The sequence below is a fragment of the Simochromis diagramma genome, unplaced genomic scaffold (genome assembly GCF_900408965.1).
Source record: "Simochromis diagramma unplaced genomic scaffold, fSimDia1.1 OVJJ01000816.1, whole genome shotgun sequence".
Classification (NCBI taxonomy): Eukaryota; Metazoa; Chordata; class Actinopteri; order Cichliformes; family Cichlidae; genus Simochromis; species Simochromis diagramma.
Window position 1 is genome coordinate 7,283,820 of NW_024386908.1, and position 27,197 is coordinate 7,311,016.

Consider the following 27,197-nt stretch of genomic DNA (forward strand, 5'->3'; position numbering starts at 1 on the left):
ACCTACCTGCCAGGCCTGCGTTTGGGTTCCTTCTTCCTCGCCTCCACACAACGCCTGACAGAATGAAAGGAATAATTTCTTATTCTAGTTCATTTTCTGCAAAGGCAAACACTCAGTCATGTCTTTTGACACAGTGCTAACGGTATGGAGGTTATTCTCATAAATACTGAAGATTATACATTATACAAACATATCTTGGATGCATGAATAAGTAGTCTTTTTTGCCTCTCTTTAATTAGTTTGCAGTATTCTAAGAACTTTTTCTATCAGGCTTTGATGTTTCTTGATTTTAAGTAAAAAGGTATCTTTCTAGTATGTACTAGTACATACTAGATATTGACCTACTCTTTAGTAGGTCAATATGTAGACAAGTCAAGGCTAGCAACAACTTAAATACTATAAATAAATGAAGCAATAAAAAGAGTAAGCTCTATTGTTTTTCACTTTTTAGGTTAATGTATTGAATGAATATGGTTAAATGTTGTTAAAATATTGCAAATGCCCTAAAAAGAGATACTTGGTATCCCATAGTTGATTTACTATTATATACTACTGTCTAGACATCCAGGCTTTTAGAAACAGAAACTGCTAGGTGAGCTTAACGTGTGCGCTTTGTTCTACCTATTAGGCCAGGACTAGTTATTTGTTAAATGCTGGAAAGCTCAAATACTTTCTTTTACAACAACATATTAGTTTTGGAGCATAAATTTTGTCTCCACTGAAAGTTGAACCTCACTTTACTGATTGAAAGACATGGAAACACAGTCTGACATTGTTTCACAAACTACGATTTTATTAAAAACAACTGATATGATTGTTTTCTGTGCCTGTCAGAGGTGTGGACTCGAGTCACATGACTTGGACTCGAGTCAGACTCGAGTCATTAATTTTATGACTTTAGACTTGACTTGAAAAAATGTTCTAAGACTTGTGACTTGACTTGGACTTTTACACCAATGACTTGGGACTTGAATTGGACTTGAACCGGTTTACTTGAAAAGACTTGATATTTTACCCCAAATATAAAATTTAACATGCATATTATATAGAGATTGAAAATGTGATGTCATTCACGGGTAGAACCGCAAAGGATTCTGGGAACTCGTGGCAAGCGGTACTAGCGCACGCAGGCTTTCAATTGAAATCACAGTGATAAAAAGAAACACAAAAATGTCAAGAAGCTGTTGTATTATTAACTGCAATAGCCGGTCGCATGACAGCCACGGGAAGCCGACGGGTAAAGAGATCGGTTGTTATCGGATTACGTCGTTGAAGAGAAATTGTTCGAGCCATGTTTCCGAAGTAACAAAGAGGCGACGGGTGGCCTGGATTGCAGCCATTCAAAGATCAAATATAACGTCCCAGAACACTCCAGCTCACAGGTTAGTCTGCTCCAAGCATTTCCACAAAGGTCAGTCTGCTGTTGTAGTTAATGTCATTTTTCTTAACATAATTGGTGATATAGGTTACAAGCAAGTCTGGCGCTGAACAGAAATTGTCGCGCTATGCTCCTTTGTTTATTGTGCATAAATAGTGAATTGTCCTGACACAATATTGCATTGGGCTTCTGTTATTATGGTACATTGACAAAAACATATACTTTTATTCACAGGGTAAAACAGTTGTTTTGTATCACTAATTGCCCAGTGCGATTACAGCATACAGTATTATTGTCACTGCTACATTTCTGTGATGCGTACCAGAAATTATTTCCACTACTAATTAATTACCCTTGAGCTCAAAGGTCCTATTAATAAACGGTTAACGAATGTGTATTTATGACGACGATTTGTGAGACTGGTAAACTTATGATACGTACGATGGTCTTTACTTTCTACACGGTGCATTTCAAGGTCTTGTACCCATCCGTCGGTAAACTGTACCTGGGCTTGTTGCAGTGACCGGAAGTTACTAAACTTCACGAGTGTATGCACTCACTCCAAGAAGCGTATAATTATAAATATGCATATAAATATGCTACAATGAGATAGCTGACTTCATCTAACTAGCAAATGTTGTCCAGGCTACGTTGGTGATGCAGTTTTTTTTAATATGTATGATATTTTTGTCATGCGATTTTAAAGCCGGTCCTACAAGCGCATCCAAGAATAACATGCAGCTTATCTCAGAACTGTCGGTGAAAATTATTCTTGGAGCTAGGTTTAATTGAGCTGCATTTTAAAGAGGTGCAATTTCACACAAGTTCACTATTTTGTCATGTGTTGAGAAAAACACAGATTTAAAAATTACATGGTCTAATATTTACATTTAGCATATAACTGCAACATGCTTTTTTTCGGGTTTTTTTTTAAAGACTCGAAAGGACTTGAAATTCAAAGTTTCAGACTTGTGACTTTACTTGGACTTTTACACCAGTGACTTGAGACTCGACTCTGACTTGCCTGACATTACTTGAGACTTGAGGATAAAGACTTGAGACTTACTTGAGACTTGCAAAACAATGACTTGGTCCCACCTCTGGTGCCTGTTACTTACTATCTACACTTGGCTATTGACTTTACAGTAAAAACACACACACACACACACACACACACACACACACACACACACACACACACACACACACACACACACATCCTTGAAAGCACTTTATTGAAACAGATTTGTTTTAGCTTCGAGTGAACACTTTGCGGTCTTTCGCTGGAAGCTGTTATCTTCGGGGAAATACAAACACATATACATAGACATAGATTTGTCTCTGACATGTTGAAGGTGGTAGTCTAGCTGAAATCCTTTTCACCCAAGGGCAACTACTTTCAAACGTCATGTTTGTGTGACCCATGGATATTGGGGCCATGTTGGCGTTTGTGTGTATGTGGTTGTGTTTTAAAAACACAGCGTAAAGCATTTGCGGAACTGCAAAGGTTAAAGCAAGCTATATAAGTACAGACCATTTACCTCTGTGGCTCACATGAAATAAAAAAGAAAGCTGGCCATATAGATGTTACAGCACATGGACACACACAGAAGAGGTACACACCCACCAATCTGTCATAAGGTGTACCAAGGAGCAAAGTATAACGCATGTAACACATTTTAAAGTCTAATTTTCAGTTTGTGAAAGGGTCATCTGTTCATTGCGATCAGAGCAAGCTTCCCCGAAGCATTCAGCCTTACTTCAGGGAGTGTGTGATGAATTAAATATAAGGTCATGCCTCGTGTGTCCCCCTCAACTCTACGGTTAATGCATCGAGTAATGTGTGCCAACATTAGCGATGCTTACACACTCTTCTCCCTTCTCACCCCCCTTTTATAAGTGTTTTCCTTGCAGGATACTCCTCTGCAATTCAATATTCAATGGCAGCTTAAATTAAACATGCTTAATTCAATATTAATTCCAAGTGAGGTTCTGGTAAAACATTTGTAGTTTGTTTGCTAGCATATCCCATGTGGGATCAGCAGCTATGAGACATACAAGTTTAAATTTTTTGATATCGGTTATCATTAATTATTTGTAGATTACCTAAATCTCTCCAAGTAGCTTAGTTCAATGTATGACAGAGCAGATACAGGTGCTAACATCCATAGAAGTTTTTCCTCTTGGGGTCCACGTAATACTATGTCAAGGTGAAGAAAAGTTTGAAAGACATTACACTGGAACTAATACAGGAAGTTTAAAGGATGTGCAGTGTTTCAAGTCAAGAGAAAGCAGGCTACAGGGCTGAGGATCACACATACCTAATCTTATGCATGGCTAGCTTCCATGTCCTAAATCAATGAGGTTGGGTTCCATTGATTAATCCTGGATGGCTTGGGGCTGTGGGCTTTATGCAGTGAAGACTGCAGCTTTACCACTCAACTGACAGTTCTGCTTTTGAGAGTGTTTCCACAGAAGCTATCCATGCTTCGGTGCTAATGTGAGTTTTAAAGTTGTGTTACAGGCTATCACACACAAAATGTACCTCTAATCTGCACTTTGGCACAAACAACATTGGATTATGTTGTTGAATGCATTGCCGTGAACCCCATTTCTTTTTACCTCCCAATCCCTGATGTTTGTACACGACAGAATCGTTCAGGACCTGTGCAAATGTCAAGTTGTGCATATCAAAAAGTGTATAATGTTATCACTTCGGCTCAGATCAGTCTGCGTGCTGACAGGGGTGTTTAAAAGTAAATCTGTAAAACCCCATGCTTCGAGATTAGCGCATTCCATTTGTGGTTTGTCAGTCTCTGATGGACAGGATGGCCACAAATGTTTGAAACAGGTCTGATAATCTCCTTCGGTGTAGCAGCTGTTATCCAAAATAGCCCCAGCTTTAAATCTCTGCTTCCTTAACTGCATAAAATGAGCAAATCAAATTTTTCTTAGGTGCGAGATTTCCAGCCGACAGCGTAATGCAGGTGACAAACCATATAACAGTCCCACTTAGTGCAGAATTGTGGTTGTCAACTCTGGCAGTCACAACCTAAATTGTCAGTGTCACACATAAATACATATATGAGTGCACTCTGCCCGTGACACACACACAGAGACATAAACACACACATGCCATCATCAGTCTGGTATATAATACACACACGTGCAGCTGTCAGATATAAGAAATCCACCTTAAAGTACGCACGCACACACACACACACACACACACACACACACACACACCAGTAACTTACACTGAAGTGGCATCCTGCCACTTGCTCCACAATGGTATTACAGTGGCTCTCAGCCTGTTATGATCTCATTCCAAAAGCATTCAGCAGTGCCACAAAGCAATTCCAAACACATTTCCAAAACACATTTTGCAGCGCCACAAAGTGTTACATCCATCACTGGGGGAATAAGGCGTAATGACCGACAGACACTGTAATAGTTGATTCTCCTGCCAAGGAAATGTGTGAGTGTGAGGGGAGAAGTGTGTGCGTGACGGCGTGCGTAGTCATGGGTGTGTTTGATTTTTGGCACACACACACACACACACACAAACGGAAAGAAAGTGAGAGAGCGTGAGCGATCTCAGTAGATCCATTGTGCTAAAGTCAGGGTGATCTCTCCTCGCTCCAGCGCCCATATATATTTAATGACACGGTGAAAGAATGAATTAAACATCTCTCCCTCCTTTTACCCTCCCTTTCCTACTATCTCCCCACCTTTCACTTTTTCACAGCTCCTTCAAATCCACCTCTGTTCCTTATTGAAATCCGTGCTCCCTCCTATTCATCTACCCCTTCATCTGCACTATAAATGTTACTCTCGGTATCTCTTTTGCATCACACTGTCCTCCCCCGCCCCACCCCTCACCTGGAGTATACTGCCGGCCTATATTCATCGATTTCTTTCATGCTGAGAAAAAAAAGTAAGGAATCGTTGAAGATGTTGGCAGGGCCAGTGAACGGAGAACCCGCTTTAGAAAGATGATAGAAAAGGAGAGGGTGAGACATATAAGGACAGAGTCAGAGAGAGAGAGGGAGAGCGATAAAACAGGCAAAGTGATCAAAAGAATCTGAAGAGACAGAAATATATAATTAGAATGAAAAGGAGCGCTATCGTTTGTGAGCAGAGGAACTGAAATCGTGAGCAAGTCTGTGTAAGAGGGAGAAAACGGTGCGCAAATATTTGTAATTGCGTGTCAGATGAAAAAGTGAGAGCTGCAGCAGACAGCAAGAAGAGAAAGAGGAGGTGTGGGCTGCTTGTTAAAGGACAATAATGGACAACTCTAAAATATTGTTAACCTTCCTGTCACCCTGATTTCAGCCTCTTCAGCTATGAGTGTATTTCAGCATGAATGCTGCATGCGCGATGTGAGCTCTGGTGATGCTGCAAAAGTGCCTATGCAAACATCTGCTTTGTCCTATTAGTTGTGTGCCTGGATTTGTATAAGCGCACACAGTAAACAACAGTGGGTGTGTGTGGATGCAGCGGGCTGACAGCAGGAAGCTTCAAAGATGTGCGACGCACTCACAGGCGCACACAAACACCGACGCCGCCTTCCCTCTGATCTGCAGATACATCCTGTAAGAGGAACAGAATACAAAAGAATAGACATGCAATTGCTTCAGTCACTGCAATTTCATCATCCACACTACTAGCCTTTGCCTGACCTTGCAAAAGTAAAGTGGAGCATATTAGAGCTCTGATGCTGTTTCTTATCTAAGTTATCTTTTTTTCTGTTGGGGTCTTTCTTGCTATAGTCAATTACATGCTGAAACAACAGAATTTTAATAGATCCTACTATTAAGTTTTTACAAATCCAGTATTGCCCTTTTGCAGTAGTAGTAATAGCAGTACAGCAAAGTAAAATAGATAGGATAGTTGTTAAGTAGGCTGGATTTCCTGAGAGACTACATAACAAAAGGGCAAATCCAGTTGAGAGGAAACTAGAGGACATAAAAAGCAAAGGGGGTGTCATTCTGCATATGGGAGTTTTTCAGTACAAGTTCAGGGGGAAATTGCTATGCGGCAGAATAACTTGAGATGCCTCTCTTGCAGGTTGACAGACGTATAGACAGATAGGCTAGTATGCAAAAGAATAAATGGGAGAATAATAAAACAAGGAGACGTGCCTTTAGGGTGTCAGCCTTTGTTTGGTACGAAGAATGACAGACACTGCGGAGCAGCAACAGCTGTCCGGCCTTGCTTACCCTCAGCCCACTTTCTTGATGTTCCAGTTGTTCAATAAGACCATTAGTGTTCCCTTCTAGTTGTTAGAAGTTGTTTATTTGATATTTAATTATTAGGTCTTTTTCTTTTTTCCACTGGTCCCTTTAAAAGATTTGCAAGAGTGGATCATCGATCTCCATCTCACCCTATCCCTAGCATCCTCCTCTGTCACTCCAACTTTTTGCATGTCCTCCTTCACTACATGCATGAATCCTTTCCTTCGGCTTGACGGCGCCATCTTCAACATCCCTTGTCCAGTATTTCCACAAACCATCTCAGCCTTGTCTTGCCTCTCTAACTTTGTCTCCAAAACGCTTCACCTGAGCGGTCTCTGTGTTATGCTCATTTCTAATGTTGCTCCTCTTGGGCACTCCCAATGACATCTTAAAATTTTCAACTCCACCTCTAGCTCCACCTCCTGTCTTTTTGTTTAGTGCCACTGTCTCCAAAGCATACATCATAGCTGGTCTCCGTCTTGTAAACCATCCCTTTCGTTCTCTCTGCTGTCCTTCTGTCACAAATCAACCAGACACTCGTCTCCACCCACTGCACCCTGTCTGTGCTCTTCTTCTTCTTGTGCACTGTCCCTTGACCTTGGGTATTACACTCGTGCACCATCATTACCTCTTCTCCTTGCATAGTCCCTACATTTAAAGTCCTTCCACACTCCTCCAAAGATGCCAACCCCCTCTTCTCTAACTTTGTCTTAGGCCAACAGTTTCTGCCAACACTTAGCTGACCAGCAGCAAAGTGGTATGAATCCTATTGATGACCTGCATGTCTAATAAGGAAAAATCTTATAGCAGATATCCTTCTTGGGCTATCTGGGCTTGGGACCAAAACTAGGAGTACACTTGCTTGTGGTCCCGCCATGGCTGGGTACTTTTAAGTATCTGATAAATGTGTTAAATCAACTCCAAATGTTTGTGTGCCTCTGCTATCCCTGCCCTACCGAGGCACACAGTCCACACAGAGGCTTTGCAGGTGCCTCATAAATATACTGGAAACAAAATCTTGAACTTTGAAAAATGCCGGTATGTTGGCTAGTTTCTGATTTGTTTATATGAAACTAATTGTTGACTCAATTGCTAGACAAGACAAGATTTTCAGCTGACCTTTTTGTAGCAGTACAATCAAATCATTTGCAAAAAAGAGGCCAAGGGAGAGGGAAGTCAGCTCTCCAGAAAGTTTAATGTCATTTGTATAATACAAACAGCTGCGTGCTAATTCACTAATATGATTGACTACCTGCAGGGTTTCTCTAGCCCGTGATAGTTTGTTTAGTACCACCTTCCAATCAACGTCAAGCTGGCTGTTATTTGGTGGCTTGCGTGCTCCGTTAAGCATCTGCTTTCCCTAAATTAATGCAGCTGAATGTGCTGCTGATGATGATTCAATTATGTGAGTAACTGTGTTGCAGGGCAGCAATTATCTTTTATCTGTCAAAATGACAAATAACATTATGATTATGCCTGAACATGGAACTGTCACACTGAAATCTCTTTGTTTTAATGGATCCCTTGAGTATTGGACAGAAAGACAGGAAGGCAGACAGGTATGAAGGCCTTTGTGTCCTGGCATGATATTGTTTTACTGCCCTCCTCATAAATAGAGAGAGAGACTGAGAGACTAAACCCCAAGTCTGTTAAAAAAAAATGCCATTTCCTATCGTGGAAATCATATCACTGTCCCTCTCAGAAAGAGACTGACGGATGGACTCCGACAGACAGCTGGAAATAACGGAAAAGAAACCCAGTCATCAGTCCTGGGGCAAGATGAGAGAGAAGGGAGGAATGACAAAGCGATGGAGGGTTATAAGATGCTTTAGGAGATGGGGCTTTTTCTTTTTTCTCTTTTAAAATTACCAAGCCAGAAATGGCTGTAAAGGTGCGTTTCTTTTCCTCAAGTCTGAAATTATAAATAAAAAAATTGAATGTTTTACACTAACCCTATACTTCACGTCTCACTGCAAAATATGCTCTCATAGGAGATATGGACACAGCATTGCTTGTGGCAGCCTACACATTTTTCTGTTGGCTCTGTGTTACCGTGATTTAACTCAGTAATCAAAAACTTGGTGAGCTTGACTCTAGCATGCTTATTGGTTATCGGCACCTACAGATGTGCTGAAGGAAAACACATAAGAAGCTATCCAATTATTCTCTCCAACTTTCAATACTGTTATGTAATGCGCCCAGCATGCTGTGTGTTTATGCCTCCGTATGCTTGTGTGTAGATGTGTGTGCGCGGGACTAACTCACCACAGCTTCATGCCTTCTTAAGGAAGGAATGCACGAGTGTCTGACAGCAGCTCCATCACCTTTCATTACTTTCACCATTAAGAGAGAAGTAGAAGTGAAAAATACACAATGTGGAAACTTGTGGAGGCAAACTGGATTAGAAACACACGGGGATGTCAGGGAATCTGTGTGCTCATGACTCGAGTGTGTTCAATTTCTCAAATCAGACAACCAGGCTTGACCTCTAATCAAATAAAGCTGATATGTCCAATTCATTAGCTGTCACATCCAGCAGATGCAGGGCACACTAATATGGACCCCTGCGTAATGGCCACCTAAAGCCTGATGTTCGCGCTTCGTTTAGCCCCGATTCGGTCTAAACCCCTAAAGGAAATGTCTTTTTATCCGCTTCACTGGGTTTACCACCTTGTTACTTACGTCATCTCTTTGCGGCTGCTGTTGTCTGTTGGTCATGGGCATGAGCTTTACAGCTTGTTTTAACAGGAAACAACACATGGGGGAGCTGCAAGTTTTATGTAAAGCAAAAATAATGAAGGCGATTAAACCAAGTTAAATTATAAAAACAAACAAACTTAAACTTCCTAAAATGGTCTACAATGATGTGATGAATAGCATAGCTGTCTGAGGTCTTCAGTTGGGGCAATCCTTCGCACAGTAAATTGCTAGTAAATTAAATCGTTAGTAAATTGATCAGTTATTTGCATTATTTAACTGTTAAATTTTACTGAACGGTATTGATTAAAGCACCTTTTTATGATTCTGACCAGCATTTCCCATATACACCATACATTAGGTAAATAAAGTTGTATTAGATAAATAATAAATTTCACAATACAATCAAATGAAATTGATTTCTTATCAAGGATATTTTAAGATTTTAAAAATGTTAAGTGCTTTCTTTTTGCTATAAAATCCTTAGTCAGAATTATTGTTGTTGTCAGTGAATTTCCAAATTTACTCTTTTACAAAAAAAAAGCAGAAAAAAATAGTAAAGCATGTTATTATTTTTTGATCAAGATTCCAAATTACAGTTATTTACTTACATTTCCTGAACACAAAAACAGTTTTAGTGGTTGAGTGTTATGCTTGATTAATTTCTGACTTCACAAACGAGCCCAGTGCGCTGGCTCAAATTTGGGAATAAAAACATCAATTCACTTTTTTGTTTGCCTAATAGATAATAGCATAATGTTTAGTTTTAAACAAGTTTTTGACAAATTTCCAAAATATTTGTGCAGTTTAATAACTTTGTTAAGTACTGTAAATAAAATGTTCTCTGGGGTTTTCTATTAGAACTTTCTAAATTATTTGTTCTGCAAAAAGCAAAAGGTAAAGTGTAAAAATGATCTTGAAAATGTAGCTAGCTGACAAAGCACTGACTCACTCTAACTCTGTACAAGGACAAAAAACATCTATTAAAAACTATAAACATTCTTATTCAAGTTAATGATGGAACTCTGTGTTAATTATTTAACAGTTTTAAAAAAAATGTTAACCTTCTATGGCAGGGTGTTGCTCTCAGGCAGGCAACAAACCACATTTCAAGTTATTACCCTGTCCCATTTTTAATTTTGGTATTTAAAAACACAAGACACGTCACTGTTCAGTAAAATGAAGAGTCAAAGAAGGTTTCACCTTTGACCTGGGGCACCCCAGTTTACATTTTTATACATTTTTAAACTGAAATAACGATATTAAAAAATATGTACATGTGCAATATGTGAAGAAGTATAATTGGTTGCCTTAAAGACAGATTTTGATTTATTTACTAAATTAGCATTTTTTGGTTCATTGCCTCAGGGCTCCTTTATGAAGCGAGACCTCTTTTCTTAGGCCACTAATGCTAAAGTAGTGCTTCTAAACTCTGATACTTGGGACTGCTTGTTTTCGATTTTTGGCTGCTTCTCTGCTCCAAAAAACACTTGATTGAAATGATTATCTTGTTATCAGGCAGTTGTTGATGAGCGAGAGAGCGAGTAAGAGTGGATGGCAGAATCAGCTTGGAGGAACAGTAAAGAGGTCAGGTCAAATTTGTTGATTGCTATATTAACCGGAACCCCTAGGCTCACAGAAAGTAGTTCTGAAAAAGAAGGGTGACATATTTTTTTTTTGTCCTTCAGCCAATTTTCCTTATGTCTTAATTTTTTCTTTTGTGTGTTTTAACTATTTGTTCCGCTAAAAGCAAAACCTGAGCTGTAAAGGAATGGTTAAATGACACAACACAGAATGAAACTAACACCATACAAAGACAAAAAAAAGAAGAAGAAAGAAACTGTGACCAGCTTTCATATCCCTTATAGTGGTGATTGAACACTGTTATGCAAGTTAATGATGGAACTCTGGTATAGTATTAAATATTTAACTCTTTTAAAAATGTTAATTTAACTCTGAGTGTGCAGCTCTTAAAAGCCTGAAATAGTGTTGCAATCAACTGAGAATTAATTCACCTCTGGGCATTTTGCTGTCTTTCAGAAGAACATTGAGATTGATCATGAGCACAGTGCAATATGATTGCATAAATCTGAATTATATTATTTATTTTTTGCACCTAACCTAACAATATTAGATCTGAAAAGCCAGGAGGAGTTCTGGGTCAGACCAGTCCTCATTTGCTTGTCTGATGATACAGTCGTGATGTTGTTGACAGGAGTTTCTATGCTGCTTCTATAGCCAATGCTAGCTTGTGTGCAATCAGCAGGTTTAATTGCATTAACAACACCATCGCAAGTTGTCACTGTCTTCACTTTATCAGCTCGATTCCATGCAGGGAAACAGATGACAGAGAAGAGAAACTGGTCTGACTAAAGATAACAGCAAAATAAAGAAGGGACTCCAACACTTAACTGAAATGGAAAAGTGCACATTAGTGGTTTAATTAGTATTATTGTTAAAGATGAAAACTGTTACCTCGCTAATGCATGTTGGCTTTAAGACTCTTTGGGTAGTTACTCCAGTATTGGGTTACACGTCACTTCAAGGCTGACAGCTCATCAAGAAATGTGACAAGTGCTGGAGCATGAATATGATTAACTGAGGAGGAGTGATTTAGACCCCTGACACGCTTTGCTGTATTGGTAAAAAGTTTTTTTTTTTTTAAGGCAACCTAAATAACACACAGTCTGAGAGACACAAAAAGTAGGCTCCACTGAAAAGTTCATGCTTTATAAAAGGAAGACGCAGAGATCCACTGTGGTCTCGGGTGCAACTTGAGAATTACTGGCTTACAAAAGCAAAGTGGTACAGAGTTTCAGTGCAGGGCACAGTGGAGCAGAGCAACAAAAATGTGTGAAAGAGTATGGGAGATTTAAATGGAAGGTGAGAATGGCATGGGGACATGGGGAGAGGGACAAAGACGGGGAGGTGGGTTGGCATGTGATGTTGCACTGCGCACAAGAGCCTTTCAAGCTGCACAAAATCCTATAAAAAGGAACCTTAACATGGAAATACAAAGGCAGCGAGGATGACAAACAAACTCATTTCTGCACACGTGTTCACAAATAAGCGTATAACAGAGCGGTAATTTCTACATCTTCAGCTGCTTTAGGTTGTGGGGCACAAACTTTATTTTCTTTGCCCGAGTTTAAAGCGAAGTGATCAAAGTCCTGGGCTGACAGTCTGAATGGATAAAGATACAGGCTCTGGGTTTTGGATCTTCAAGGAGAGACAGAACAGGACATCTGCGGGGGTGTTAGGACAGAGGTGAAAATAAGTGAAGAGAGGAGCTGAGGTGGGGAGAGACGGTGGGGGAGCGAGGGAGTAGAGATGAAAAGGAGGCAGTGAGATGAGGTCGGGAATGATACCATGGCAGTGGTGGAGGGCTTGGACACCTTTGATTGCTGAAAGCCAGATGAGAGAGGAAAGTCACTTCTGCGCCGGCATTGTGTAAAAGTGCCTTTTATTTTCTTTTTAATTGGCAGCTTGCAGCATTTGTGCCAAACCCTCATTCCTCTTATCTTTTTTAAACTCTTGAACACTTCAAAATAGATGACAGAAGATTGTGTTGTTTATTTTCTGACGTCTTTTAAAAATAAGAAAAGAAAAAAAGATTTTGTGAGTGATTTTTCCTTTTTGTCTCCCCCAGATATGTCACAGTGCCCAGTTATGGCTAGCACATCCTGGACTATTTGTTCCAGTATTTTCATCTTTCTGCAGCCACTGTTGCTTAAGTCATAATACGCAACAATTTTTTTTCCCAAGAGGACTTCCCCAGCAAAGATGCATGTTATATAGGTGATATATTACAAACCACAACAATTAAAAAACCCTACAACACTAGTGTATGTTGTTGTTGGTCTTCCTTAGTAAAACTGGAACTCTTGCATAGTAAATGAAAATGCCCGCAAATATTAATCAAACAGTTGTTTGGAGCCCAAGTGAGGTGACATTAAATCTGTAGTGTCTCCCCCTTCTGTCACTGAGAGAAATTGCACAAACACTGTCTCACATGGCAACCTGTAGACAACCTCCAGGCTGAAAAATGACGATTGTGTCGGAAAGTGCATTTCCAAAAAGAGCCACTTATATAGCTGTAATATTATTTCTGCTTTGCGAAACCAGTATGAGGTGTTTTTCCTGTTCTTTACTATTATTTTTAATAACTTATCAAATAAAATTGGTTTAAAGCTTAAAGTTTGTGTTATTGGTGTTGTGGCTGATGTAGACACAGACACAGGTGGCTTTGAATCTGCTAAGCCGTCACTCAGCTCACTAAACTGGACTACTTGATCATCTCGTTAACGTTTGGATGAATTTTCATGGCGTTCTCTGTCAATTTTGGTGTGTGGAATTCTACCATTTTATTTTATTTTGTGGGAATGAAAAAAAATATACCTTTCAACATTGCACTACACAAAATGTTTGAATCTTTTTGTGTTCACATCCATTTCATTTCTAGCCTATAGCACAAGTGACCAAAGGTGCTTTACAGACAGGTACATTAACATTCTAGATCTCCAAAAAACCCAGTTTGAAAATACATGAAAATCGGAAAGGTGTGTTTTGTTGTATTAATTCTTTATTGTGGAAAATAAAAACCACAGACGTATTCTTTAATAAGCTGCCTTTATCGGTATTAGTTGTCATTGTTCTGGGTCCTTTGACCCAGCCTTTTGAGTTATGTTGTTGTTTTTTTTGTGTGTGCTGTAATATTTGGGTTTTTCTATTTTTTGAGTATGGAGTTCTCTTTATTGTTTAGTTATATGTCTGTTTCCCTGTTGTCCTGCGAAACTATCTTGTCTCCCCTTCCTGTGTGTCATTCCATGTCTCCCCTTTCGGTCATGTTTATCATTACTCATCATTACTCTCTCTCATCTACATTTTCTCCTGTGTCAAGCTGATGTGTCAGTCTACGTCACTGTTTCCTCTTTTATTTTGATAGTCTCGTGGTCCATGTTCAGTGTGTTTAGTTTTGCTTCCCTTGTGGCGTCACTTTCATTTGTTTCAGCTGTGTTCGTAATGTGATTCCAGTCCCCTCGTCTCCTATCTGTGCATTTAGTATGTGAGTTTCTGTCATTCGTTGCTGGGTCATCTCTTGTGTTACGTCATGTTTTCCTAGTTTGAAACTTGGACTTCCTAGTCCAAGTTTCTTGGTTATACCGTGTTCAGGTCTTTAACATGTTCATTTGATGTTCTTTGTCCCATAAGTTTATCATTTAGTTCCTTCCAGTTTAGTCCTAGTGAAGTTTTGCTTTATTATCTACCTGCCTTTGTTACACCCTGAAAAGGGGCTGAAAAGGGGATAAGTCAATGACAACGCTCAGACACGATGCTTCTCTTTCAGCAGCTTCATTGCGAATGATTCAGAAATATAAACATACATACAAAAGTATTAAACATCTTAACAACAATGTACAGTCTCTGTTAGTTGTAAGACAATATATCTCAAGACCATCTTCTTTCCTTTCCTTTAAGTTACAGATTAAATTGAATGTAAGAATTTACAAAAACAGCTTATGAATCAATAAACAAACTTAGATCATTAAACTTAAATGTACAGAAAATAAACAAAATATTCCTATAAAAATACTAATAGGCATTTGTCCCTTCACACAAAATAAACATGTTCTTCGTCCAGATTGAACACAGTCATGAACTCTTTTAACTATTTTAGCCTGTAAAACTGTATTGTACTGTGTTAGATTACGTCTCTTAATGGGACTTCTTTTACCCTTGTTTATACTTTTACATATTTGAAATAAATTGAATAATACATTGAGTAACTTTTAACCACAACTTTTTACTCCATTATGAACTTCAACTAATAATCAATCTATCACACCTTTGTTGTTACCTTCTCCCAGCCTAATAAATGGCTCGCCTTTTGTTGAACTCCCTGCCTCGAGTGTCTGAATTTGGGTCCACTAACAGAAATACTGCTGCAGACCTTTGACAGTTAGTATTGGAAATACTGGTCCTGTATTTACTTGGTATCGGATTGATAAAATTTGCAGTATGTCACAGCACTACTGAAGTAAGAGAAACTTTTCTAAAGTGCTTCTAAAGTTTTCTTTCCTAGGTTACAACTTGTTACTGGGGGCTACTCAGTCCCCATTCAATTCAGTTCCATTTTATTTATATAGCACCAAATCACAACAGTCGCCTCAAGGTGCTTGAGGTTTAAGGTATCCCCATTGCTACGGTTGACCCAAATTTTCAACTCAACCAAATGATTGCTGGTTTATATAAAATGCAACATTGCTGTTGTTATCACAGGCATAAAATGTGTTTTTTGACAAGGTGAAACTGCTAAATACAGGCCTTGAATATAAGGTTCATTTCTATGTTAACATCCGGCACTCCATTTTTAAGTAAATACATGATTTGTGGAAAATTTTGTTTTAGAAAAGAGATAGAAGCGTGAAAGACAAAACGTGACTAGAGAACAACAAAATAAGTGAAGGTAAAGCAGGAAAGATATAAAAAAATAACTTTCACTTTTTTCTCTTCTGTTAAGAGTTTAGGTTTATTGGAGAAAATATGGAATTGAAGAAAAGCAAAGAAATGTGCAAGAAGAAAATGGAGTTTAGGGAGAGGAGAAGGTGAGGGGGAAAATGAGCAGTGGACTCAATCATCAGACGAAGAAAAAGGACGTGTGGAGAGAAAATATAAGTCATAGAGTGACTATTCAAAATCCCCGTGGAAAGATGGATAGAACCATAACAGAATGAAAAAGGGTGGACAAAAGAATGTGTCTAAGCTGAATACAGTAAGCCAATTGATGGCTGACTGAAAGTATTTCTCTGATGGTGAAGGCTTTGTGGAGGGAATAGGAACCAGTGTTGAGTAGTTAGGCTCACGGAAAGCCTTTAAGAAAGAACTGGTCCCAGTGTCAACTTCCTAAAATTTCCAGTTCCATTTTCTGCATTGCCTTAAAGAGAGCCAGTCAACATCTCATTCTTATAAAATATAATATCATTTGCAGTGTTTTCCAGAAAGTTTGAAAAACACTTGCACAAATTTGCTTGTCACTAAAGTTTGTACTTTGGTGTTATTTTTTTCTGCTTATGCTAAACCCGTGGATCTATAACTAATGAGCCAGATTTGAACTTTAACTCCTGCCTTCCCCCACTATATTCCAGTGTTATTTGTTTCCTTGGGATTCAGAGATGATTTTGCTTATTTACAACAAATGAAACTAGATTGTTTTCTCCACGCAAGCAGTTGATTAAGGAGGTTTTGCTAGCAGCGCATATCTGTCATTACTGTTCCCGAGTTTCTTCTTGTTTTACTGTTCCATTCATCATTTAATTTTCAGCTTCATCCTGTCTCTGTCTCTTTCCTCCTTTCTCCACTCACCCCTTTCTTTTCATCCCCTTCATCCCCACAGATATTTCATATTGATCTGTCACCACTCTGCATTACCATTCTCTCCATTTATCATCCCTCCTTATCTCTCTATCTTCACATCCATTCATTGTTTTCTCACTCGTTCTTCCTTCTTTTCCTTGTGCCCCTTTTTACTCCAACCTACCGATTACTATCATTCATCCACCCCCTCCTTATTAGTTCCCATCCTCTTCCCCTCCTCTATCCCTCCCCCCTCCTTCCACCTATCCCATTATATTAATAGGTTCTTCAAAGTGTGTGATTTCAGCAGTAGCTCTTTCTATTAGGCAGCACTGCATTAGTGCGTTAAGTCTGTGTGCACACAGCTGCCTGTTTCTCAGATGGACACATTAACAACATAATGGCAAACTGCCAGCTGCATTCATATTCTCTCGTGTGAACACGTGTGCATGCACACGTATAGTCTAGTTCAATATTCAAACAATCCCATGCAAGGTAACTACACCGTGCACTCCCGTGCGGTGCACATACTTCGCTACATCTTCCGCATACACTCATGGAACCACTGAATGCACAAAGGGAATGTTAGGTCTGCGCTTCGCAGGCCCCGCTGGTTTAGAGACTTATTCCCGTGAACAAAGCAAGACAGAGCTCAATCCATTTTAACTTGCAAGGGGAGCCGATCGGACCAGGGTCTTGAAGCTGCAAGCTCCTCACCTGATCCCAGACAACTCCAAACTCCGGCCCCCTCACGCAGCTCTTTTATTAACTCAGTGGTCACACAAACATCTCCTTAATCATGCGACAGATAAAACACTCACATGTGAACATGTGTCATGTGTGTCTGCAACAGTGAACATGTGATGCGTGTGTGTCTATGAGCATGTGATGTGATCAGTGATATGTGTATGTGTGTCTGTGTAGGAAACAGAAGTCAGCATTCATCCTAAAGATCTAATCACTCTGCAAAAGATCTAATCACCTTGCACAATGACAATCATATTGATCCACAATTCTCTAACAGGAAACTATAAGAATTGATATTCACCGAGTCACTCGAGTACATTATGTGCATGCTAATGCAGTGAGCGATGAGTCACACTGAGTTTATTAAAGTGACAACACAAAAATTTCATTCAGGTGAAACAGTGAGTGAAGTCGGTTGATTTTTGTTTCGTGATATGTCATGTCTCGTACCAAAAAACAAAAAGTCTTCAAGGTCACCTAAGATATGATTAAGGCAAAGTTTTTGCTTTTGTTGTTCAAAAATAAAAAAATCAAAAAAAAATCAAAAGAGAGATAGAGGGAGAGAGAGCAAACATCTGTGTGCTCATGTAAAGGTTTGTGAAGCAGTAGGCGTGTAAAAAGTTTGTCGGGGGAGGTGGATTGGAAGACACAGGGGGGCATCCGGAAATGGAATTGCTTCCTCTCAGCAGGTGTGAGCATGTGCGAGCGCCCGAGCCTTCTTCCCCCTAAAAATAAAATGATACTCCTTCCCTCGAGACCATATGGTACAGATAACAAGCTGGTCCTTCAGCCCTCTTCCCTGTGCTCTCCCCGGTGGGATGAAAGAACCGTCCATCTTGGGAGACTTCTTTTATTGGTGTAAGTTTAGGAAAAGTAAAACTTAGTTATATCTCTTCCTCTTAACCTTGTCTTTAAAGGCATAGCAGGGGAGCTTATTTCCCATAATGCTGCAGCTGTTTGTCTGCTGTACACCTGTTACTGCGTGAGCACGCTCACCCTGGCATTTCAGCGCAATTACTTTGTGTGATTGAACTTGCATCACGAAATGACTCTTGCTGACCAACTTCCGGATCAATTAAGTTATCCAAGAGCGAATTCGATAAGTGCTTATTTACACCGACATAATCAATCCCTCTTTCATTATAATTTGCTCTTTTTAGCGAGCACCTGCTACTCGACTCAGTCTTTGATTTGATTAAAACTACTTTATAGCCAAGAAATGTACACTGAACAGACCAACTGACCATTTTTATTCCTAATTTATAGTGACAGTGACTATTTTTTTTTTAGCAAACTGATCGCAATTACTCTTGCAAATGTTTCTCATTTATTTTACATCAGTTTTCTGCCATTTAAATTTGTCACACTATATATAAGCGGCACAGTCACTATTTAAAATAGCTGCTTTCTATTTGACTGTGTTAACCTGCTGCTGAGCCCACAACAATAGCCATTTAGTGATGCTTGGAAGAACAAGAAATAGATGAGTGGAGTGTCTCGCCATCTGCTGCACTGTTGTTTGTATCCTGAAACAAATGCTGAAATGTCAGAAAGCATTTGCGCCTTTTGCTATTCCATGAATGCGCTGGGACTGTTGTGGCAGCATGCTGTTAGATTCACAAAATTAGAATCCGTTTAATCAGCACTACAACAAACATCCAGAGTTTTATCTTATCAACCAACAGGTGAAACAAGAAACAGGGAGGGCTGCTTATATTTTACAGGTGTTCTGCATGCTGTACAGTGTAATGTACGAGTGTTCAAGAGGTGGAATGAGATTATCCTGAAATGCTGGTCTTCGGGTCTCTACGCGATAATAATCAAAAAGCTGCACATAATTTCTGGCTCCTGCTTGTAATAAAAACCCCAATTTTTTTCTGGAAGGTCAGATACGTTAACCTCCATTATGATCTTTAACAAGTATCTATTCATCACTGAGTCATTACATTTTTTTGGCACAGAAAAGACGTCATCAGCAAAAAGTTTCTCCGACAGCTGCAGTTCTATTGGAATTATGTCAGAGGTATTGATTCTAGTTTTCAGTTGTGTGACTGTGTATTTCAATCCAAGTCGGCCCAAAAATGTGTGTGCAATATTTCTTGTAATGGTTCTTTATATTTATATATTTCTTTTTGCAAATTTGCACACTGAACATGACGAATGATGGTGGAGTACAAAAACGGGGGACAAAGGGGACTTTGCATATTGCTAGTAATCCTAAAACCCAAACATTATTGATAGCATCTTATTGTGTTTTGCTCTCTATGTTTGTCTCTTATGTATTAGACACCCTTGTTTATGGTACATACAAGTAATTTGTTTGTTTGTAGCAAATGTCATCATTCTTAAAATCTAAGTGTGACCAGGTAATGGTAGTGGATTCCAACTTTAATGCAGACCACATGAGTAAGATGGCGGAAGTCTGCCTCCACCATTGTGGAGCCCCCCAGGGGATGTTCAGCTGTTGACAATATGACTGTGTGGAGCTCCAAACCTCATCAGTTTGCTGACGACACCGTCGTGGTGGGCCTGATCTCTGATAACAACGAGACGGCCTACCTGAAGGAGATTAGGAATCTGGAGAACTGGTGCCAGAGGAACAACCTCCTTCTAAACATCAGTAAGACAAAGGAGCTGATAGTGGACTTCAGCACAAAGCAGGAGAGGAACTACCAGACCCCCGTCATCAACGAGTGCCCAGTGGAGAGAGTGGACAGCTTCAAATACCTCGGAGTTCACATCACGCAGGACCTGTCATGGTCCTGTCACATCAACACCGTGGTGAAAAAGGCCCGTCAGCGTCTCTACCACCTCAGACGCTTGAGAGACTTCCAACTGCCCTCCAAGGTGCTCAGGAACTTTTACTCGTGCACCATAGAGAGCATCCTGGCGGGAAACATCTTAACCTGGTTCGGGAACAGCACCATGCAGGACAGACGAGCTCTACAGAGGGTTGTGCGGTCAGCTGAGCGCACCATCCGCTCCGAGCTCCCCTGACCTGCACTCAATCTACAGCAGGCGGTGCTGGACCAAGGCCAGGAAGATCGTGAAGGACCTCAGCCATCCCAACAACGGACTGTTCTCTCTGTTGAGGTCAGGAAAGCGATTCCGCTCCCTGAAGACCAACACAGAGAGACTGAGGAGGAGCTTCTTCCCGCAGGCGATACGGTCTCTCAATCACACCACCACACAGTACTGACCCACACATACAGTTCTTACACACACACTGGACTTTCTGGACTTTGTTTTTGCACAACACTGGTCACTATATTCTTCATTTCCGGTTAATACTTGTACAGCTGCTGTTATTGTGTATATATTATTTATATTTAGATTTCTTCATACATTCTTATATAGTTCTATATTGTGTATTTTGTTGTACAGTTATTTTATTTTCAACTTTAATTTATATATTTTATCTTATTCTTCCCAGTTAAATTACCCTTCATTCTAATTGTGTTGTACAGTTATTTCATTTTTAACCTTAATTTATATTTTATTCCTTCCTAGATTCCATCTCTTCATAGCCTTCCTTTTTTTGTTTTCTTTAGGTGGAGAGGCAGCAGTACTGTGTTATGAGTCGTACAATAAATTTGAATTTGAATTTGAATTTGATTTTAAGTGTAGGGTGAAGATTAAGATGATGAAGGATGGAAAGGTTGTAAGATGCACACATTTAAGTAACTAAAACAAAGCGGACTGATTAATAACTGAATGTGCTAATGAAGTCTTGTATTAATGCCTTGAGCTGAACATTTTGGCCATCACAGTGTAAAACTTGATATTACAAGTGAGACATGGATCTGACTGTGGAGATGATTAAACCTGCACGTTCATATGCATGTCATACATAGCTGTAACTACACAGAAGGTCACTGAGGTCTTGACCTCTGTAACTTCTGTCCAAACAAGCTGGTAAAAAAAATAACATGTAACCTAGATGCTTTTGCTTTGAAAAGATTAAGGCACTAAGGGAATTCTATGATGTTATCGTCCGCCCTACAGTGCTTCTGACTGGTTATGTGTAGGGGGTTAGGTTGATGTGTGAGTCATGAGGAATAATAATTGGATGGTTTAGGCACGAGAAGTGGATCGGCGGCACAGAAGGGCCTGACGCATTAAGTAACGTTTCCCCCCCTTGTGTTATTTTAATTTCAATTGGATTAGTAATTCTGAATTTTGCTAATTTGTTTTATTTTATTGTTTTTAGAAAACACATCACTCATCCTTTATGTAAAAACAGGGAAAGATGCATAAACTGAAGCTTTTTACAGTTTTCAGAATTTACAGTTCTGATTGCAGGGCAGCTGAAGGAGCCTTTTCTACTGGTTACTGAGTCCAGCTGCTACACAGAAAATATGATTGATTGAGAGGAAAAAATCCCAAACTTAACTCATTTCTAAAGCCTACTTAGGCCATTGCAATCACATGTTTGCCCTAAAATATACTTTGCTTTATCTTTGTTTTCCAACTCCGGTGAGAACCATGCACATCCACACCCACACCACAATGCACAATCACTTAATTAACCCAACAAGCATGTCTTTGAACTGTGGAAGTAACACCACCTCACCTCTGTGTGTCCTGCTTGTCTTCCTATTACAGCTTACCGCCAAGACCCCAAGCTAGATAAGTAGTTAAGGAAATGGATGGATGGGCTGATGAACATTGTGTTGTGTTCAACAAGCCTTGAATGTAGTGATCGGGAATAGAAAGCAATTAGAAAAGTGTTTACTGGGTTCGTAGATCAAGTGGGAAGAAGGTTTATTTACTCACAGACTTCTGTCAGCTTTTGCAGCCAGATGAGTCGCCTTTTAATAGCCTTTTAATATATATATATATATATATATATATATATATATATATATATATATATAAAAGCCTTATTCCAGACGGAAATTGCAACATTAAAATACATGAATGGTGGAGATTGAAATGAATGATGTTAAGGAGTCCATTTTTGAAATGGAGGAGACTTCAAATGTAAGATATGATTATATATATTTTTTCCCTCCCATAATAATGGTGATTTCTTTTAAAAAAAATCTTTTGATGCACGAGGTCTTGAATCTCAATTTCTTCCCTCTTTTGGCTCTATTTTTCAGCATATAGACCAGAGTTCAGATCAGTAGTGGTCTCACACATTCCCCTTTTGATGCTGATACATAATGTATTAATGACTGACTCAAGAGGCTGCCTGCTGAGCTGCTGATGATCCACTTGTGAGCGGTTAGAAGCTAAATTAAAACACAGCCATACATGCTTTTTCATACTGTAAAATCCAAGAAACGCAATGTACTCCTGTCTGTCACAACTGAAGCGCCATGTATGCTTGAGCCATGTGTGGGCACACACTGAGTTGATTTTTTTTCTACTCCTGCAAGGGAAATTTGTCATTTTTGTCTTGTGTCAGAAGAAAAAGTCCTCGCGTCAAACACTTAATCAAAACTTATTTCATAATCCGAAATGTGATCAAATGATTTTTAAACACTTTCTAGCCTCGAATTTGCTGCTAAGCTGTTTTTCATTAAACAAATTTAAAATGCTTTCTGTGCAGGTCTGTTGGCATACTGCATGATGTATGAGGCTCATTTACAAGTGCAACAATGGGAATATACTGTAAGCCCAATGGGTCTGATGCCGGGGAATACCTTTTTGAAGCTCAGATTTGCTCTGATTAATAATTCTGTAACACTGGCAGGTATGCACATTTTTTTTCTGCGTATATTTGTGTGTGTGTGTGTGTGTCCTTTTGCCTGTGTTTTTGAACTGAAAACAAATGGAGACTGAAATGTTAAGTTTAACTTTGCATATTTTTAGGAATTTGTCACATTTGGTGCTACAGTTGCACAGTGTGAGCCAGGAACACATACAGGGACGCATACAGGAACGCTGAGAGAGAATGCTGGCAGGTGTCAAGCGCTCATGTTGGCACATGCACTGCCTCCACACATACGCACACATAAAAGCACCATCAAGCAGGAAACTCACAATGAAGCACTGTTGGATGGCGCTTTTGTGTAACTGCATGGAGAGACAAAACAGAGAGGGGAAGCTGCAGGTGGCTGGCTTGCATCAAGTAGTCTTGTGCCTTCCTCCTGCGTGTTTGTGTGGGTGTATTTGTGTGCGCTACTGGACACGAGGTTTTGGTTGCTGAAGAGATGCAGCTGTTGGAGGAATACATTATTCAAATAGTGTGCATGAGCAGAGGGGCATATATGAGAGCGAGTGGGCTAAGTCCTAGCAAGGCAAGTAAAAGAGGCAACATTAGGAGATCTAAGCACTGTCTGTAGTTTAAACCCAATGTGCGTGCTGGGGCAGATGTAAAATGGTGTACTAAAACAGGGACACGGAACATTGGGCACAGCATGTTTTTATGCTTTCAATCAATCTCTAGTTTAAACCTGTCATGCTTTAAATTGTTTAGACGCATGAGGGGGGGGGGGGGGGGGGGGGGGGGGTGGACAGTGAAACCTGTCCTCACAAAAGTTGCCTAAAAAAGTTACAGTTTGATTTCATTATAATTGGGCAACAGTGAAGGAATCATTGCCCATGTTGATTTTATTGCATGGAGCAATGATAGATGCTCTATAATGAGCAAAACAAGAAGGTTGTCTTCTAAACTGTCATAAGTAAATACTTGAGTGTTTGTCATCTATTGAAGTCAAAAACCAAATGTGCTGCTACTTTAAGCAGCGCACTTAAACGACTTTGCTTTGCAAGTGTTTCCTGATGCAATTGTCAGGGTTTTTTCTACCAGTGTTTTTAAAAGAGTCATTAAAATTGTTTGGAAAGCTTTGGCGCGCCAGTGTCTCATCAGAAAGACAAAATAAAAAGAGGATGCACTCAGTGCGGCTTTATCTGTCAAAATACCCACATTGAAAAGTGTTTGGTGATAGTTAAAGATCTGATAAAGAGAAAACTTTTTTTACTCTTTTGTGCCATTATTGACTGCTGTTTCCTCTCTTGTCCTGTCTCCCCATGCTCTCTTTTTTTTTACCGCGCGGGCATAACAGGCTTATAGGGTATAGTTGTCACCCTGCAGACCAGGTAGGCAGCGTGGACACCCAAGTTTGTAAATTTGATCACTTGTGATCTCGACCTAGGGTTGCCAACTTTTTAACTATGAAATAAGGGACACCCTAGCATATCAGAAGCCCATGCAGCCAGTTGTGCATAGTTTAAATATGCATAAAATGTAGGTATTCAGTTTAATCAATACCTCATCTAAAACGATAATGAAAAATACAGTAAATGATAGCTGCAATCACTATTTACTTAAAAATAATTTTGTATTTATAAGAGTGCCATCTGTTGGTCAGAAAGCAAAATTGTCGGTAATAGTGAATATACGGAACATTTAAGGTAGAATAAGGGACAAACCAATTTTGCTCATTATATGGGATGTCCTGGCTAAAACGGGACAGTTAGCAACCCTGTCTCAATCACAAGGTCACAGGTCAAGTTTTCTGAAAATTTTGTGAATACAATCATTTTGAATCCCTGAGATTACTTAATATAATAAAAAAAAAAACCTGGGAAAAGGTTCTGTAAGGTTTGTTTTTTGTGAACTTTTCTTTAATTGTTTGTTTACCTGAACACCTGTGGAGAAAGTCTTTATCATTAGAAAAAGCTGCAAAAGTTGAAAAACTTTAAATCCGCCCAGAATTTACACCCTCATTCACATTTTCTAAAGCCATCCAGTGGGCCTGACTGAAGTCTTTGCCAGGCCCATTCTGGCCCTCATACCTTATGTTTGGCACCCCTGCCTTCAGGAGACGGTTGTTGTGTATTTGTTCTATATAAATAGAGCTGAATTGAATTGAATTAAACTGTGTATGTGTGTCTGTGTATGAGACAGAGACATGCGTGCTTGTGTGCATGGTTTTTGTTCAGGAAAATCCAAGTCCACTGAGGACAGACAGCGTTTTTGTGTGTGTGTCTGTGTAAGTTTGTGTTGGTTCCCTGTGATATAGCGAGGTAAAGCTGTGTGTTTTCATGTGAGAAGGAAAGTGATGATGTATTGACAGAGATATATTAAAGGCTGCAGCCTCGGGTCCCTGGCCTCCAGCCCTCTGGCCTTCCTCTCCTGTCTGATATTAGCAGTGGGGGTGTATTTAAAACGGTGTGCGCACACCTACACACATGTTACCCAAGTAAAACTTACATCATGTGTCCTCCAGCCAATCCTCTGAATCCTCTCCCAGCAGCAGGTGCACATTCATCACTTTAGTTTTAAACCTTTATAACCAAAGTGCCGTCCTTAATAAGATTTCTCTTAAAAATTTAAATGAACTGAGGTGATGGGTTGGCATTACAGCTTTTGCCTCTCGGCACAGCAGAGTTCCCCGTGTCTCTGCTTTATTCGTTGTCATGCTGATAATTTAAGAACTGGTTGCAAAGGCTGGGTTTTCACTTCCATTCTGTGCTATTACTACATGCAAATTTTCTCACTTGGTAATACTATGAACAGAAAGTCTGACTCAGAAATATAAGTGCATATTTTTAGGGCCTCAGCTACCTTGACACCATCCACGAGAGCTTGTCAAATATTAGGAGTAGATTTCTGCATCTTAATTACAGAGTGTCATTGCAAAATTGACTAATTTGTAGACGGATAGGTTGATTGGATTTAGCTGCTCTTAAGTAGATCAATAATCAATCAGTGCCATCATTCTAGTCACTTGTAATCCACGTCTTTATCTTGCCTCTGAGGTGATTACTGCAAGTCATCTTACCCTTATCTTAATTATAAACCACCAACTTGCTTTCAAGGTGCCCAATCTGGTGTTAGTTTCACACAAAGGCCACTCCCCCCGCCCCCCAATACCTGCATACCGTTTATTTGTGATTTTGAAATATTACAGAAATTTTTTAACAAGGTTTAACAGATGAGATGCTTATTTATTTTCATTTCCTAGTGGAGCTACAAGAATCCATGGTTTAATGTGTAGAAACATATTTGGAAAAGGAGAGAGCTAAGTGATATAAATGCAAAAAAGGGGGCCACTTTCATGAGGAAATCAATTTGCTTTGATATAATCTCTATATAGTCGGCATGAAAACAAATATCGGAGAGATTGGGGAAGTTTCCTCTGAAAGTTTTTCCTCAGTCTCTTTTTAAATGTGTGGCCTTGCATGTGAGTTTCATCCCATTAGTGCAAGGCATTGTTCCCACCTGCCGAACACCTTCTCTACAGTGTGCCACTGGAAAGCTCCAGGGAATTAATGGCTCACTGGGCCATTAATTCACTGCCTCGCTCCGTGCCTTGCTTATACTTCAGTCTCCCAGACAAACGGAGCGCTACCTTAGAGAGCTAAGAGTAACCATCGATTGAGTTCCTCTTATCTATCAGACATTTAAGGATTTGTGTTTTGATATACCTGCAGGTACACCGATCCATTTCCTTGATGACAGTGTAACTTCTTATTTGTATTTTTTTGTCTTTTTATTTATTTATTTTTTGCTTTTACCAAAACCAGTCTTATCCTAATCACTTGTTTTCATATAGACAGAGGAAAAATATTCCCCACCTTTAAAAAAAAACCAAAAAAAAAAAAAAACCTTCTGTCAGCATTGACTCTCATTTGTGTTCCTTAACCTCTTCACTTTTTTAGAAAAAGTAAAAAATAAAACAGCCCCGTTCATTCCTTTTGCTTGCAACCCTACTCAGATTTTTTCCCTCTGTTTGCTCCCATCAAGTGGCTTCCTTTTTACTCTTTCAGTCTCTTTCTTTCATCTCGTCTACATTTTTCATTTGGTTGTCAACAAACAAATTACAGGC

At 39.5% G+C, this 27,197-nt stretch overlaps 1 protein-coding gene across 3 annotated transcripts in view; it reads left to right on the plus strand.

Annotated features, from left to right (window-relative positions):
* grm8a (glutamate receptor, metabotropic 8a) overlaps window positions 1-27,197 on the plus strand; it is a 289,622-nt gene that overhangs the window by 93,170 nt on the left and 169,255 nt on the right. The window lies entirely within an intron of this gene.